The sequence below is a fragment of the Hypanus sabinus genome, chromosome 5 (genome assembly GCF_030144855.1).
Source record: "Hypanus sabinus isolate sHypSab1 chromosome 5, sHypSab1.hap1, whole genome shotgun sequence".
NCBI lineage: Eukaryota > Metazoa > Chordata > Chondrichthyes > Myliobatiformes > Dasyatidae > Hypanus > Hypanus sabinus.
In genome coordinates this window covers 138520078-138537782 of record NC_082710.1, presented here as the reverse complement: position 1 = coordinate 138537782, position 17705 = coordinate 138520078, and the positions used below count along the sequence as shown (strand labels likewise).

Here is a 17705-nt window from a genome sequence, read left to right as displayed (position 1 = left end):
TATTGATACAATGTGTATGCTTGGATATTAAGCTCCCAGCTATAATCTTTTTTGAGCCGTGATTCAATGATGCTGGCAACATCATACCTGCCAATCTACAACTGTGCTACAGTTTCAAATACATTATTCCATACACTGCGCACATTCAAATATAACACCTTCAGTTCTGTATTCACCATTTTCAGTTTTGTCTACCTTTTACATTGCAACTCATTCTGCTGACTGTAATTTTGCCCTATCAACAGCCTCTCTTTGTAACCCACCTACCTCATCTTTAGCACTATCATTCAGCTTTCCTACGATACTTCTTACATTGAAATATACACCATTCAGTGCACTAGTCGCAGCATGCTCAACCTTTCGTTCCTAACTTTCTCTGAGGTGTACCAACTGTTCTGGCTCTCTGGCTCCCATCCGCTTGCAACTCTAGTTTAAACCCCACTGTGCAGCATTAAGAAGTCTTCCCACTTGGATATTGGTCCCCCTCAATTTAGGTGCAAATCACCCTTCTGTACAGGTCCCACTTTCCCCGGAAGAGAGCCCATTAATCCAAAAATCTTATGCCCTCCCTCCTACACCAACTCCTTAGCCATGTATTAAACTGTATAATCTTCCGAGTTCTGGCCTTAGTAGAACATGGCACAGGTAACAATCCTGAGATCACGACCCATTAATGTAGCACCTAACTCCTTGAACTCCGTATGCAGAACTTTGTCACTCATCATACCCATGTCATTGGTACCTAAGTGGACCACAACTTCTGGCTGTTCACATTCCCATTTTAAGAGTGCCAAAGACTTGATCTGAAATACCCTGGATTCTGGCACCCATGAGGCAATATACCATCCAGGATTCTCGATCTCACCTAAAGAACCTCCTCTCCATTCCCCTAACTAATGAATCCTTTATTACCATAGCGTGCATCTTCTCCCCTTTCCCTTCTGAGGCAGAGAGGCAGACTCAGTGCCAGAGACCTGACCACTGTGCCTCTCCTCTTTTAGTCAACCTTTCCTCTTTTAGGTCAACAGTGGTACTCTGCATTTTAGGTGTTACACCTCTCTACATGTCCAATCTGTCACCCACTTAGCCTCCTGAATGACCTGGGGTTATCCAGTTCCAGCTCCAACTCCTTAATGTGGATTGTTAGAAGCTGCAGCTGGATGCACTTCTTGTAGTTGTGGTTAGGAATACTGGAGCTCTCCCTGGCTTCCCACATCCTGCAAGAGGAGCATTCACTATCCTATCTGGCATCTCTACTGTCCTAGCTGAGCAGATATAAAAAAGGGAAGGAAAAAAAAACTTAGCCTAGAGTTTTTCTTTTGCTTTTTCTGACTGAAGCCTTTCTTTGCTGAATCCTCAAAGAGCTAAAGCTTCAAGACGACCACTCTGACTCTGTCCACTGAAATGATGTCTGCTGCAATGATGGCCACTGTGCTTGCCACTGCCTTCTTTTAATTTGCTCTTGCTAATCAATCCCAAATGCCGATTTGTCACTGCTCAAAGCATTTCTTTTTTTTGTAAATTGAGCTCTGCTTTTAAATTTTTTCTTCAAGGGCCTGATGGTTGAGAGGCAGTAACCATCCCGGACCTGGTGGTGAGAGTCCTGAGGCTCTTGTACCTTCTTATTCATGGCAGCAGTGAGAAGAGAGCAGGTCCAGGGTGGTGGGGGCTCCTGACGATGGGTGCTGCTTTCTTGTGACAGCATTTTATGTAGGTGTGCTCAAAGGTGGGGAAGATTTTTTTTATCCGTAATGGACTCAGCTGTAGCCATTAACTTTTGTAGGATTTTCCATTCAAGGGCACTGGTGTTTCCATAGCAGGCTGTGATGCGGATAGTCAGTACACTCTCCAGTACTGATTTATAGAAGTTTGTCACAGTTTTAATATCATGCTGGATCCCTGCAAGCTCCTAAGTAAGTAGAGGCACTGCTCTGCTTTCTTCATAATTGCACTTATGCGCTGAGCCCAAGACAAAATAATAACATTTAGGATTTTAAAATTGTTAATCCTACCTAACTCTGATCCTCTGATGAAACTGGCTCACGGACCTCTAGTTTCCTTCTACTGAAGTTTATAATCAGTTCCCTGTCTTGTTGACATTGAGTGAGAGGTTGTTATGACACCACTGAGCTAGGTTTTCAGTCTCGCTCCTATATTCTGATTTAAATATGGCTTTGGAGTTGTGCTTAGCCACACATCCATAAGTGTAAAGCGAATAGAGCAGGGGACTAAGCACACAGCCTTGTGGTGTGTCTGTGCTGATGGAGATCATGGGGGAGGTGTTGTTGCCAATCCTAAGTGACTGGGGTTTGCAAGTGAGGAAATTGAGGATCCAATGGCACGAAGAGGCATTGGGTCCAAATCTTGGAGCTTATAGGTTAGCTTTGAGGGGATGGTGTCATTGAATGCTGAGCTGTAGTCGATCATGTGCATCCTGATGTATGCATCTTTGCTGTCCAGATGTTTCAGGTTTGAGTGAAGAGCCAATGAGATGGCATGTGCTGTGGATCTGTTGCTCTGGTAGGCAATTTGGAGTGGATCTAAGTCACTTCTCAGGAAGGAGTTGATATGTTTCATCACCAACCCTTAAAATTCTTCATCACTGTGGATGTAAGTGCAACTGAGTGATAGTCATTGAGGAAGGAAACCATGCTCTTCTTGGGCATCAGTGTACTCGAAGCCTGCTTGAGGCAGGTGGGTACCACACACTGCCAAAGTGAGAGGTTAAAGTTCTCAGTGAACACACCAGCTAATCGATCAGAACAGGTCTTTAATACATGGCCCGGTATCCCATCTGGGCCAATGCTTTTTGTGGGTTCAGCTCCAGAAGGCTGCTCGCACATTGACTTCAGAGACAAAAATTGTAGGAACATGGGAGGATGCGGAAGGTTGTGATCATTTCTCCATGGTTTGATGGTCAAAGTGAGCATAGAAGCCATTGAGCTCATCTGGAAGCATAGTGCTGCTGTCTCCCCTGTCACTTGATATAACTTTATTCAAGCCCCGTCACAATTGCTAAGCATTCATCATTCATTAAGTTTGGTCTGGGATTTCCACTTCATTTGTGAGATGGCTTTCCAGAGATCATACCTGGACCTCTTGTAATTTTCTTGCTCACTAGACTTGAATGCCTTTGATCTGGCTCTCAGAAGACTTCAGATCTTGTGTGTGTTGCTCTAGATTTCGAACATCTGCAAAATCCATCGAGTCTGCTCTGCCATTTCACTATGGTTGATCCACTTCCCTGTCAACCCCATTTTCCTGCCCTTGAAAAGCCCAAACTAATCAAGAACTTTTCAATCTCCACCTTAAATATACCCAATGACCTGGCTTCCACAGCCGCCTGTGGCAACGAAATCCACAGATTCACAATTCCCTAGCCAAAAATATTCCACCTAATCTCCATTTTAAATGGACATCCCTCTATTCTGAGGCTGTGCCCTCTGGTTGCTAGATTCCCTCATGATGGGAAACATCTGCTCCACATCCACTCTACCTAGCCCTTTCATAATCCGATAGGTTTCAATGAAATACCCCCTCATTCTTCTAAATGCTAGCGAATAAATGCCCAGAGCCATCAATCACTCCACATATGATAATGCCTGGAATTATTCTTGTAAACCTCCTCTGACCCCTCTCCAATGTCAGCACATCCTTTCTGAAATAAGGGGCCCAAAACTGCTCACAATAATCCAAGTGAGGCCTCATCAATATCTTATAAAGCCTTGGCACTGCACTATTGTTTTTATATTCTAGTCATCTCAAAATGATTGCTAACATTGCATCTGCTTTCCTAGCCATTGACGAAACCTGTAAATTAACCCTTTGGGAATCATGCACAAGGACTCTCAAGTCCCTTTGCAACTCTGACTTTTGAATTTTCTCCCAGTTCAGATAATAGTCTCTGCTTTAATTCCTTCTGCCAAAGTGCACGACAAGACACTTCTTGTCTCCTGATCCTGGAGTCAGCTGAGAGAAGGGAAGCATTGTTTGAGATTTTAACTCCACACCTTAACAATATGGCCAGCTAAAAGGAGCTCTCAAGATATTCATTTCAGTGGGATGATTTATATCCCCAAAGGGCACTGGATCTGCTATTTTCGCTGAAAGATGTAATGTTCATGTACAGTGTTTAACTACCAACAATTAAGGTAATTGCCTAGAAATCTGATCATGGTGCACACCTGCGTTTATCCTTCAATCAGCTGAATAGAGGTGGGGTTGGTGGGGAATGAATAAGGAGAACCCAGTGCATTAATGTTCTTTTACCACACAATGTGAAATTGACCCCTCCACGTATGCTGCACCATGTCTGCAGGCAATGGATGTGCAGAACTGACATCAATCAGCACCCAATGTGTAGCTGATATTACAATACTTAGTGTGATTACAAGAGCAGCCCTTCATGAATATAAAATGGTGAGCTAAGGAGCCCATACTTCCTTTAATCGAGCTCAGTAAATAAATGTATGAAGCAATGTGTAGTAAAACATTTACACTCAGTTTCTATATTTTTAAAAAAACAATTGGTGTTCCAAGAAAAGAAAGGCAGCAAAATAGGACAGATGTTAGAGTCTCACCACTTTAGAGACCCGGATACCATCTTGCCTTGCCAGAGACATGTGGGTTGGTAGGTTAATTAGCTATTATAATTGTCCTAGAGTGCAAATGAGTGGTAAGTTCTGGGATGAACTCATTGGAATGTGGGGTAAATAAGAAAAGGTAGAGGGAGGTTACTCATAGTAATGGTGGTTTGATGGTTAGCACAGAAATGATGGTCAGAAGGAATTATTTTGTTTGTGTGTCCCTCCATAATTATATTACTGTCATGGTCCCATCTGGCAATTCCCCACCTTGTTATTACCTCAGTAATTGGGCCTCAATCCCCTCATCTAATTTCCAATCATCCCCAGTTCCACTAATAACATACACATGCCTTCCATCAATAAATGCAGGATAAAACTCTGTAATCACAACAAGGAGCTGCCAGTTCGTTGGTCGACTCTTGTATGAGTAACCTTGTTTCATGGTTCTTTAAGACTGTCAGTTCTAAGTTCTGCATCATTTTCCTGGATTCTCTATGTGAACCTTGTCTCTGTGTCAAGACTCTCCTAGATACCTATTCCTCGCTCGCGATTGTGCTAGCGCCTTTCAATCCTGCCTCCATGTCTGTGTCCAGCACTTGGGTTCCCCCCCCCCCCCGCAGCCACATCCTTGTTACAATTGCATTTCCTACAGAGAATTTGGTTGCTACAATTGCTAACTTGGAACTGTTCACTATTGTCATGTGCTGAAATGCTATGAGAGGCTTTTGTCTGCATGCCATCCGGACAGATCATTCCATACATGAGTACACTGAGGTATTATCAAAGGGGCATAAAGAAACAGAATACAAGATTTAATTTTACAATTGCAGAGAGAGTGAAGTGCAGACAATAAGGCGCAAGAGCTGTGAAAAGGTAAATTCTGTGATCAAAAGTTCATTTGTCTTCATATTATAGGGGTGGCCAAATCACAGCTCGCGAGCCCCATGCAGCTCTTTGGCGTTCAATGTGTGGCTCATGGAAATATGTTGGTTGACCTCCTTTTTATCACGTGCTGCTATTGCATAGAAACAAATAGGAGGTGTTGGAGTTGTTAAAATACATTAGGATGGATAAGTCCCCGGAGCCTGATGGAATATTCCCCAGGCTGCTCCACGAGGCAAGGGAAAAGATTGCTGAGCCTCTGGCTAGGATCTTTATGTCCTCGTTGTCCACGGGAATGGTACCGGAGGATTGGAGGGAGGCGAATGTTGTCCCCTTGTTCATAAAAGGCAGTAGGGATAATCTGGGTAATTATAGACCAGTGAGCCTTACGTCTGTGGTGGGAAAGCTGTTGGAAAAGATTCTTAGAACTAGAATCTAACGGCATTTAGAGAATCATGTTCTGATCACGGACAGTCAGCATGGCTTTGGGAAGGGCTGTTTGTGTCTAACAAGCCTGATAGAGTTCTTTGAGGAGGTGACCAGGCATATAGATGAGGGTAGTGCAGTGGGTATGATCTACATGGATTTTAGTAAGGCATTTGACAAGGTACCACATGGTAGGCTTATTCAGAAGGTCAGAAGGCATGGGATCCAGGGAAGTTTGGCCAGGTGGCTTCAGAATTGGCTTGCCTGCAGAAAGCAGAGGGTTGTCGTGGAGGGAGTACATTCGGATTGGAGGGTTGTGACTAGTGGTGTCCCACAACGACCAGTTCTGTGGCGTCTACTTCTCGTGATTTTTATTAACAACCTGGATGTGGGGGTAGAAGGGGGGGTTGGCAAGTTTGCAGACGACACCAAGGTTGGTGGTGTTGTAGATAGTGTTGAGGATTGTCGAAGATTGTAGAGAGACATTGATAGGATGCAGAAGTGGCTGAGAAGTGGCAGATGGAGTTCAACACGGAAAAGTGTGAGGTGGTACACTTTGGAAGGACAAACTCCAAGGCAACGTACAAAGTAAATGGCAGGATACTTGAGAGTGTCGAGGAGCAGATCCCTGGAATTTTCCTCACAGGTAGATAGGGTAGTTAAGAAAGCTTATGGAGTGCTAGCTTTCATAAGTTGAGGGATAGCGTTTAAGAGTCGCGGGGTAATGATGAGCTCTATAAAACTTTGGTTAGGCTACATTTGGAGTACTGTGTCCAGTTCTGGTTGCCTCACTATAGGAACGATGTGAAAGCATTGGAAAGGGTACAGAGGAGATTTACCAGGATGCCGCCTGGTTTAGAGAGTATGGATTATGATCAGAGATTAAGGGGGCTAGAGCTTTACTCTTTGGAGAGAAGCAGGATGAGAGGAGACATAATAGAGGTGTACAAGATATTAAGAGGAATAGACAGAGTGGACAGCTAGCGCCTCTTCCCCAGGGTACCACTGCTCAGTACAAGAGGACATGGCTTTAAGGTAAAGGGATGGAAGTTCAAGGGGGATATTAGAGGAAGGTTTTTCACTCAGAGAGTGGTTGGTGTGTGGAATGTACTGCCTGAGTCAGTGGTGGAGGCAAATACACTAGTGAAATTTAAGAGACTACTAGACAAGTATATGGAGATCTTTAAGGTGGAGAGTTATATGGGAGGCAGAGTTTAAGGGTCAGCACAACATTATGGGCCGAATGGCCTGTACTGTGCCGTATTGTTCTACGTTCTATGTTCTTTGTTCTTAACCTTTGTGTCTTATCTGCAATGTGTCACTCAGTCATTATAAAGCCAGTAATTTGAAATGCCACTTTGAAAAAAATCACAAAAACTTTTCGGCTGATTATCCTCGTAAATCCGAATTACGGAAAAACAAATTAACTGTGTTAAAATCATCTCTAAGTAGCCAGCAGACACTGTTGACAACATTCAGTAAGGAAGCCGATACAACGACTGAAGCTAGTTTCATTATGTCATGGAATATTGCTCGTGCTAAACGCCCATATTCTGATGGCGAATTTGTTAAGAAGAATATAGCTGAAGTTGTTGCTGAGTTAGATCCAAATAACACAAAACTTCAGCAACAAATAGCACAAACACCAGTTTCACGTCACACTGCAGAGAGGCATATCTCCCATATCAGTGCTGATGTTGCAGGCAAAATGCAAAATGATGTAAAGAATTCCCTTGCATTCAGCCTAGCTCTTGATGAATCTATGTCTTAGACAAGTGAATATCATTTAAAATATCTCAGTTTTTTCCCTTTTATTTTTATTTTTGGCAGTTTAATCTTATGTTATTGAAATGAAAATTTGCATATTTTTCTTACATGTTCCTGGAGTTCATTATCGTATTAAATACGCTCAATATAGTTATAACAATCATCAGTCAAGATTTTGAAAACATTTGGTATATATGTACGTTATGAGTACTGAAACAAATACAAATTAACAGTTAAAAAAACTACATGCATGAATAAATATTATTGTGTACAAATATTTCTTAACATTTATATAAAATTTTTGTAACAAAATGTGTATGTAACAATAAAAACGTACGTGTAAATTTTGTTCATGTCTTGCGGCTCTCAAACATCTGAAGTTAATCGTATGTGGCTCTTATATTAAGTAAGTCTGGCCACCCCTGTCATATAAGAAACTGATTACAGTGGTGTAATAGCTGTTGAGGTAGGGAAGGAAAAGCAGATTGCAGAATATACACTTAGAGGCCTCTTTATTAGGTGCACCTGTACACCAACACACACACTCACTAATGCAAATATACAATCAGCCAATCATGAACCAGCTACTCAATGCATAAAAGCATGCAGATGTGATCAAGAGATTCAGTTGTTGTTCAGATCAAACAGCAAAATGGTTAAGGAATGTTATCTAATTGATTTTGACCATGCAATGATTAATCAGTGCCAAGCACGGTGGTTTGAGTTTCTCAGAACTGCTGATCCCCTGGGATTTTCACATAGATAAGGCTGAAGAGTTTACAGATAATGGTGCAATAAAAAAACCAAAAAAAAATCTTGTGATTGGCAATTCTGAGGGCATAAATGCCCTGTTAATAAGAAAGATCAGAGGAGAATGGCCAGCCATTTTCAAGCTGATAGGAAGGAAATAATTGCTCAGATAACCATGTGCTACAACTGTGGACTGCAGAAGAGCATCTCTGAATGCACAATACGTCAAACCTTGATGTGGATGGGCTACAGCAGCAGAAGACCATAAACATACTCTCAATGGCCACTTTATTAGGTATAGGGGTACTAAATATTATGGCAACTTAGTGTAGTTTTGTGTCTACAGAAAAAAAAGTGCAGTGCAGGTGGGCTAGAAAAAGTGGGCAAAAGTCAAGATAAATTGGGAGACAAAGAATTGTTAGCACTTTAGAGGTCTTTTGAAGAGTCTATTTCTGATAATAGCAGAGAGAAATTATCCTTGAGTCTAGTGAAATAACCTTTCAAGCTTTTGTACATTCTGACTAATGGGAGGGGGAGGAAAAGGGAGAATAAACTTGGCAGGAAGGGTCATTGATTATTGGCTACATTCCCAGACAGTGGGAAGAGTAGACAGAGTCAGTGGAGGGGCAGCTGTTTATTCATGATGGATTTATTTATAATAGTACAGCTTAAAATGTACATTAAAAGGACTGAAGCATCAATTCTGCTGCAACTTTAGCGCAGTCTTTGATAGTGCCTTCCAATTCACATCCTTCTACTCATGGATGGATTAGCTTTGCAGATGTATGGAAGCAGAACCATCTCCAAAGCCCCTTCCAAGTTCAACACTGTCATGAAAGAGACACACATTCCGTCATTGTCACTGGAACTTGCATTGAAACACAGATAAAAGCAAAATATGTTTTCAAATGTTCAAAAGTTGTGGAGGCACTTGAGGATGGAGGAAACAAATGTGCTGACGTTCAGGTCAGTGATATTTCAACGGAGATGTAAAAAAATGTTCTGAAACTCTAACTCTCTCCCTTTCTCTACAGATCCTGCCAGATCTGAAATAATTAGCTTTTTGGGATTCCAAGCATCTGCATATTTTTGCTTCTGCATGCACAACTCTGTGCATTCATTCTTCAAGTGTCTGCAATGGTTCAAGAAGTCAATTCACCACCATCTTCTCAAGAGCAGAATACTGTATAAGAAAAATATTATGCTGAGGTAATTCATTTCTTATTCAACTCTACAACAATTATCAAAGATAATTTCTGTGGATATCATTTCAATAACATAAAATCCTATTTTAATTGCCTAACGACTGCACAAACTGAAATTCTATTTCGTGGCCATAGCAATTGTTTTTTTAACTATGTCGACTATGTAGTGAAAACTTATCATATACAGAGTAGAAAATTGCAGTTTTATTCTCTGCTCATCACCACTGAGATTGCTATGCATGGCTAAAATTAATATGCATTCCAAGTCATACTATATCTACTCAGCAATTTGTCTACCTAACTCCCTTGAGCTTTGGGGCTTGGAATGGGACTTTGCTTGCATACGATAGCAAACAAACAAAAAATAAATATTAAGTTTATCAGGACACATGAATTACAAAAGGCATTTTAGAGGGGAAAAAAATTGTTGTGCATTTTTGCATTGCAAATGAGCTCTCTTTTCTTAAATTTCTGCAACGCTGTTACTGTTAAGTCACATACTTTGGCCCAGTTGTTGTGGATTCTCTGGATTGACAAATTGAATCCAAACTGGTGGCCAAATTCTTGTGCACAGTGTTTGACAGGTGTTGGTATTCCAGCAGCTGGGACTCACTGGAAAAATGAATTGAATTGAATTGATTTTATTTCTTACATCCTTCATGTACATGAGGAGTAAGAATCTTTATGCTATGTCCGCTATCTCTCTGTCTAAGTAAATAGAATGGTCAATGTAACTTAGAAATACACTGAAATCAGAATGAGTTAATCAGTCTGATGGCCTAGTGTAAGAAGCTGTCCCAGAGCCTGTTGGTCCTGGCTTTTATGCTGCAGTACTGTTTCCCAGATGATAGCAGCTGAAATAGATTGTGGTTGGGGTGACTTGGGGCCCCAATGATCCTTCGGGCCCTTTTTTCACACCCATCTTTGTAAATGTCCTGAATCATGGGAAGTTCACAACTACAGATATGCTGGGCTGTCTATACCACTCTCTGCAGAAACCTGTGATTAAGGGAGGTACAGTTCCCATACCAGGCAGTAATGTAGCCAGTCAGAACACTCTCAAATGTGTCCCTGTAGAAAGTTCTTAGGATTTGGGGGCCCATACCAAACTTCCTCAACCGTCTGAGGTGAAAGAGGCTCTGTTGTGCCCTTTTCACCACACAACTGGTATGTACAGACCACGAGAGGTCCTCGGTGATGTGGATGCTGAGGAACTTAAAGCTGTTTACCCTCTCAACCCCAGATCCATTGATGTCAATAGGGGTTAGCCCGTCTCCATTCCTCCTGTAATCCATAACTAGCTCCTTTGTTTTTGCGACATTGAGGGAGAGGTTGTTTTTCTTGCCACCACTGTGCCAGAGAGATGATTTCATCCCTGTAGGCCACCTCACTATTGTTTGAGATAAGGCCAATCAATGTAGTGTTGTCAGCAAATGTAATTTGCAGATTAGAGCTGTGGGTGGAGACGCAGGCATGGGTATACAGGGAGTAAAGGATGATAGTGATAGGAGATAGTGCTGTTGAGTGGTACAGAAGGCTCATTTGGTTGACCTTCCTCCAACTGCTCCCAGACGAAGAGTAGTTAAGCAAGAAGAGCTAATTACCTCCATTGCTTGAAGGAACCACCAACCTCACGCAGCTTAGCTGCTGACTGATTTCTGATGGTAGTTGCAACAACTTTGTAAGAGGCTTGCCCTTTATGAAATGGTGCCAGGCTCCAGGGAGGTGGAGGCTGGTGGATTTGATGCCACTGCCAAGGTTCTGATCTTGTGAGTTAACCTCAGTATGCAATGCATTAATACACACTACCCTGGAGAAGCGGATGACTAAAAGATGAGGGAAGAATGCAACTTATATCAGGGGTGTAGTGCAGGAAAATCACCAAACTGATTTCAGAAAGCACGTATGTGAAATAGTTACATCTCGGTAATAAGATCCATTTCTGCAAGGATGTTCCCATGCCAGAGCTTTCAGCTACATTCTCTGAGCTCAAGGCTTGCATTATCAGTGACTGTGAAAGTACAATCACCATTGAATTTTGCATTAGTCTCCTTCCAGGCTGGAACTGTAATATTCTTAAGGTTTCAAGAGTTTTCTGTTCTCTGTGGCAGAAAGGAGGTCACATTGTAAAGAGCAGACGGCAGGGAAAGAAGAACTAAATGGTACAAAATACTATCAAATGTTCACACTTTACTTTGCAGATTTTGTACAGTAGTACTGGGGTGAGTTGAGTGGGTTGGGTCCAGGGAGATGTGTGATAGAAAGTTACTGTTGATGTTTTGGATTATTCTGAGTGGAAATGAATACTACTTCACTGGTTTTGCCTTTTTATGTACAACTTATTTAATTTATTTGAAAATATGTATCTTTCTTATAGAATTTACAGTTTTTAAATATATTGCACTGTACTTAAAATCCAACAAGTAGCAGTGACAAAATCCGTAAGAAGGGAGAAGATGATATCTTTTGGCAGATGGAGTTCAACCAAGATAAGTGTGAGGTGGTTCATTCTGGTAGGTCAATTATGATGGCAGAATATAGTATTAATGGTAAAACTCTTGGCAGTGTGGAGGATCAGAGGGATCTTAGGGTCCAATTCCATAGGATATTCAATGTTGCTGCACAAGTCGACTCTGTGGTTAAGAAGACATATGGTGCATTGGCCTTCATCAATCGTGGGGTTGAGTTTAGGAGCTGAGAAGTAATGTTGCAGCTATATAGGACCCTGGTCAGACCTTACTTGAAGTACTGTACTCAATTCTGGTTGCCTCACTACAGCAAGGATGTGGAAACCATAGAAAGGGTGCAGAGGAGATTTACAAAAGCTAAAAGCTAAGGATAAAGCTAAGAGCTGGAAAGGTGATTGGCGAAAGTGATACAGAGCTGGAGAAGGGAAAGGATCATGGGACAGGAGGCCTCAGGAGAAAGAAAGGGGGGGGGGAGCACCAGAAGGAGATGGAGAACATGCAAACAATTAAATATGTCAGAGATGGGGTAAGCTTCATCCCACCCCCTCCGGTCTACTCCTATCATTTCGCATTTCCCCCTCCCACCTCTACTTTCAAATCTCTTACTATCTTTCCTTTCGGTTAGTCCTGACGAAGGGTCTCGGCCCGAAACGTCGACATCGCTTCTCCCTATAGATGCTGCCTAGCCTGCTGAATTCCACCATAATTTTGTGTGTTTTGTTTGAATTTCCAGCACCAGTCCCTCCATGTCCAACATATAATTCTCTGTAACTTCCACCACCGTCAACGGGATCACACTACAAAGCACATCTTTCCCTCCCCCCCCCCTTCTGCTTTCAGCAGGGATCACTCCCTACGCGACTCCCTTGTCCACTCGTCCCCCCCATCCCTTCCTACCGATCTCCCTCCTGGCACTTATCCTTGTAAGCAGAATAAGTGCTACATCCACCCTTACACTTCCTCCCTCACCACCATTCAGTGCCCCAGACAGTCCTTCCAGGTGAGGCGACACTTCACCTGTGAGTCAGCTGGAGTGGTATACTGTGTCCGGTGCTCCCGGTGTAGTCTTTTATATATTGGTGAGAACCAACGCAGACTGGGAGACCTTTTCACTGAACACCTACACTCGATCTGCCAGAGAAAGCAGGATCTCCCAGTGGCCACACATTTTATTCCATGTCCTATTCCCATTCTGATATGTCTATCCATGGCCTCCTCTATTATCAAAATGAATCCAAACTCAGGTTGGAGGAACAACACCTTATATACCGGCTGGGTAGCCTCCAACCTGATGGCGTGAACATTGACTTCTCTAACTTCCGTTAATGCCTCTCCTCCCCTTCTTACCCCATCCCTGACATATTTAGTTGTTTGTCTGTTCTCCATCTCCCTCTGGTGCTTCCCCCCACTTTCTTTCTCCCGAGGCCTCCCGTCCCATGATCCTTTCCCTTCTCCAGCTCTGTATCACTTTTGCCAATCATCTTTCTAGCTCTTAGCTTCATCCCACCCCCTCCGGTCTTCTCCTATCATTTCCCATTTCCCCCTCCCCCCACTACTTTCAAATCTCTTACTATCTTTCCTTTCAGTTAGACCTGACGAAGGGTCTCGGCCCGAAACTTCGACAGTTCTTCTCCTTATAGATGCTGCCTGGCCTGTTGTGTTCCACCAACATTTTGAGGGCTATGGGTTAGCCTAGGTAGCTTTAAGGTAAGGACATGTTTGGCACAGCTTTCTGGGCCGAAGGGCCTGTGTTATGCTGTAGGTTTTCTATATTTCTATGAAGCATGAGGGCAAACTAGCCAGCAATATAAAGCAAGATACTAAGAGTTTTTTCACTTATATAACAAGAAAAAGGAGGTGAGGATTGATATTGGACTGCAGGCAAATTATCCTTGTGAGGTTGTAATGGAGGGGTGATGGTGGGGCAAGAAATGACAGATAAACTTAATGGGTACTTTGCATCAGTCTTCAATATGGAAGACACTGGCAGTGTGCCAAAGGTGTGTGAGTGTCAGGGAGCGGAGTGAGTGTCGTTGCTACTACAAAGGAGTATGCAAACTCAAAGGACTTAAGGTGGATAAGTCACCTGGACCAGTTGGACTGCATCCAAGAGTCCAGTGAGAGGTTGCTGAGGAGATAACAGATGTATTGGTCATGATATTACAATAATCACTTGATACTGACATGGATCTGGAGGACTGGAAGATTGCAACTGCCACTCCACTCTTTAAGGAGGGAGGAAGGCAAATGAAAGGAAATTATAGGCCAGATGGTCTAACTCTAGGGGTTGGGAAAATGTGGGAGTCCATTATTAAGGATGATATTTTGGGGTACTTGGAGACTAATGATAAAATACATCGAAGTCAGCATGGTTTCTGTCACAGGGAATCTTGTCTGACACATCTATTAGAGTTCTTTGAGGAAGAATCAAGTAGTGCAGGTTATTTAATTGGATTTTCAGAAGGCATTGTATGAAGTGCCTCACGTGAGACTGCTTAACAAGATAAAATCCTATGGTGTTACAGGAAAGATACTGGCTAAAGGAATGGCTGACAAGCAGGAGCTAGCGAGTGTGAATTAAGGGGATCTTTTCTGGTTGGCAGCCAGTGACTAGTGGTGTTCCTCAGAGGTTAGTATTGGGACTGCTATTTTCACATTCTTTGTCAATGATTTGGATAATGGAATTGGTGGCTTTGTGGCAAAGTTTGATGATGATACAAAGGTAGGTGAAGGGGTAGGTAATGCTGAGGAAGCAATGTGATTCAGCAGGACTAAGACAAATTGGAAGAATAGACCAAAAAAGTGGTGGATAGAATACAGTGTTGGGAAATATATGATAATGCATTTTGATAAAAGGAGCAATAGTGCAGACTAATATCTAAATAATCAGAAAGTTCAAACATCAGAGGTGCTGAGTTACTTTAGAGTCCTTATGCATCACCTAGAAGGTAGATTTACAGGTTGAGTCTGTGCTAAAGAAGGCAAATGCAATGTTGGCATTTATTTCAAGGGGAGCAGGAGATAATGCTGAGGCTTAGTAAGACACCGGTCAGGCTGCACTTGGAGTATTGTCACCAGGTTTGCGCCCCACATCTCAGAAACGATGTGTTGTCATTGGAGAGGGTCCAGAGGAGGTTCACAAGGATGATTCTGGGAATGAATGGGTTAATATAAGAAGTGGCTGGCAGCCTAGGGCCTGTTCTCACTGGAATTTAGAAGAATGCAGGGGGATCTCATTGAAGCCTACTGAATGTTGAAAGGACTAGATAGGGTGAATGCAGAGAGGATGTTTCCTGTGGTGGGGGTATCCAGAACTGGAGAACACAGCCTCAAAATTGAGTGGCAACCTTTTAGGAAAGAGGTAAGGAGGAAATTTTTAGCCAGAGAGTAATGAATCTGTAAAATGCTCTGCCACACACTGTGGAGGAGTCCAAGTCCAGGAATATACAGTACTTAAAGTGGAAGTTGATAGTTTCCTGATTGGTCAGGGCTTCAAAGGGTAGCAGAGCAGACTTAATGGGTGGAATGGCCCAATTCTGTTTCTATGTCTTATTGTCTTACTGCTGCCACCAAACAACACATTTCACAACATACTGTATGACAGTGATAATAAGCCTGATTCTGATTCTGAACTCTGCCTATCCATTCTCAGTCCTGGTACAAAGTTTTGACTGGAAGCATCTACAGTTCCTTTCCTTCAAAGGAAAAGGAAGAAAAATCTAATGTTTGTTGCTCATCATGTGTGTGAGGCTTTTGTATGTGCCATTAACCAATGTCTATTTGTCTTCACAGGTCCAACCAATAAATAATTATTTTTGTTATTCCTCTCCACGCCTTGTGGTGCATTGGAATTTCTTTAGTATTTTCTCTTTTTTTAGATGAGGCTGAGTTGCTGGCTCAACACTCAACCCTACAAGGAGACAGCCGGACTCGAACCTGGGACCACTTGCCTCGAACTCCAGTGCTGATGACACTGCCAGCCATCTAAGTGATTCTTGCAGCATGGTCAATTTTACATGTTGAAATCCATTTCTAAACATCTACAGTATTCAGGAAATGTTGTAGTGTGTGACTATATAGTGTGTTTAGAGTTGATAATACAAATATTGCCCCATTGACAGCTGTTTAATAAATATTTAATAAATAAAACTTAATGCAAGTAGTTGTATTCCAAATACTATTTCCATTGTTTACATGTTTGCAGTCCATTTTAATAATTCATTTGCAGCAGAATGCTGTTGAAGGAATGGTAAATATATATGTAAGTTCCCAGCTGCCATCAGGAATTGATCAAAACCAATTATTTTGCACAGTTGAATAACATATATTTGTTTACTTCCTTAAATGTCTCCACAAAATTATTTTCCATGCCGGACAACAATGTCATTTGCCCTCACTATCCAAACTTAATGGCTGCACTGCACTATACACCCTATCATGTCCATGCATGTTCGTTGAAAGAACTAGAAGCTGTAGAAGTTACAATCAGTTTGAAAACAAATTGCACATAAGTTATATCAGCATTACCAGAGCAAAGGGAACACATTGCCACTTTCCTGAGAAGTGCAATGTGGTAAGTTGTTGTAAGAAACTTTATTTTATGTATCCTTTGGTCCTGATGACATTTGTATGACAATACCATTTAAGTTGGAAATGCTTGTTGAAAGAACTAACCATTTTTGTGACATTCCTCTGGCCTCTCCTCTCATCCTTGAACATCTCCCGGTTCAATTCCCTTTTTAAAATGACTTTCAAGTTATCTTAGTAGGACTTAGTAGGAATCATAGAGAGACATAGCCCAGAAAGAGGCTCATAGGCTCATCTAATCTGTTCCAACCATCTCCTTGTTCCATTGACAGTAGTCCTGCACTAATCCCATTTTAATCTCTCTACAATTTATTCAGCTTCCCCAGATTCTATCATTCACATTCATGGTTAAGGCAATTTAGGGCAGCCATACAAGTAATACAAATCAGCTTTTTGCAATGGCATCATGATACATTAAAAACATAAATTACAAAATTAAGATAAATTATGTGTAACTTACAGTACATGATACAATGAACAAAACTAACATGTCAACGTGAGTGTAGGTTGAGGGAAATATATGTAGTCAGAAGAAATGTTGGTTTTGGCCTTTCAGGTCAGTTCAAGGGCCTGGTTGGAACGGGGAAGAACCTTCTGTTGAACCTCAAGAAGAGGGTCTTCAAGCTCTTGTACGTTCTGCTTGATGGCAGCAATGAGAAGAGGGCATACCCAGATTGTGGGGATTCTTAATGATGGATGTTGACTTCTTAAGATATTGCCTCTTGCGGATGTCCCCACTGGTGGGGAGAACTGATCCCTGATGGAAATAGCTGAGTCGACCACTCTCTGTCGCCTCTTGCAGTCCTGTGCATTGGAGTTCCCATACCTGGTGTGATATAACCATACAGAATGCTTTCCACTGCATGTCTGTAAAAGATTTTATAGTTTTTGATGATATGTCAAATCTCCTTAAACTTCTGAGAAAGTGGAGATCTTTTTTCATGAAAAGTGCCAGGCTGTAATGAAATAACATAAGTAAAGGAGATTTTGCCTTCAGCATTGAACTTATATTGAACTAAAAGGAGTTGTACTGC

The 17705-nt window shown here is 42.0% G+C and overlaps 1 long non-coding RNA gene across 1 annotated transcript; it reads left to right on the top strand.

Annotated features, from left to right (window-relative positions):
• The first annotated feature begins 9332 nt into the window (after positions 1 to 9332).
• LOC132393773 (uncharacterized) lies at positions 9333 to 16445 on the top strand. The gene is made up of 3 exons (XR_009512081.1): positions 9333 to 9377; positions 9446 to 9620; positions 15963 to 16445. It is a non-coding gene; the product is annotated as an uncharacterized LOC132393773 (long non-coding RNA).
• The last annotated feature ends 1260 nt before the right edge of the window (positions 16446 to 17705 follow it).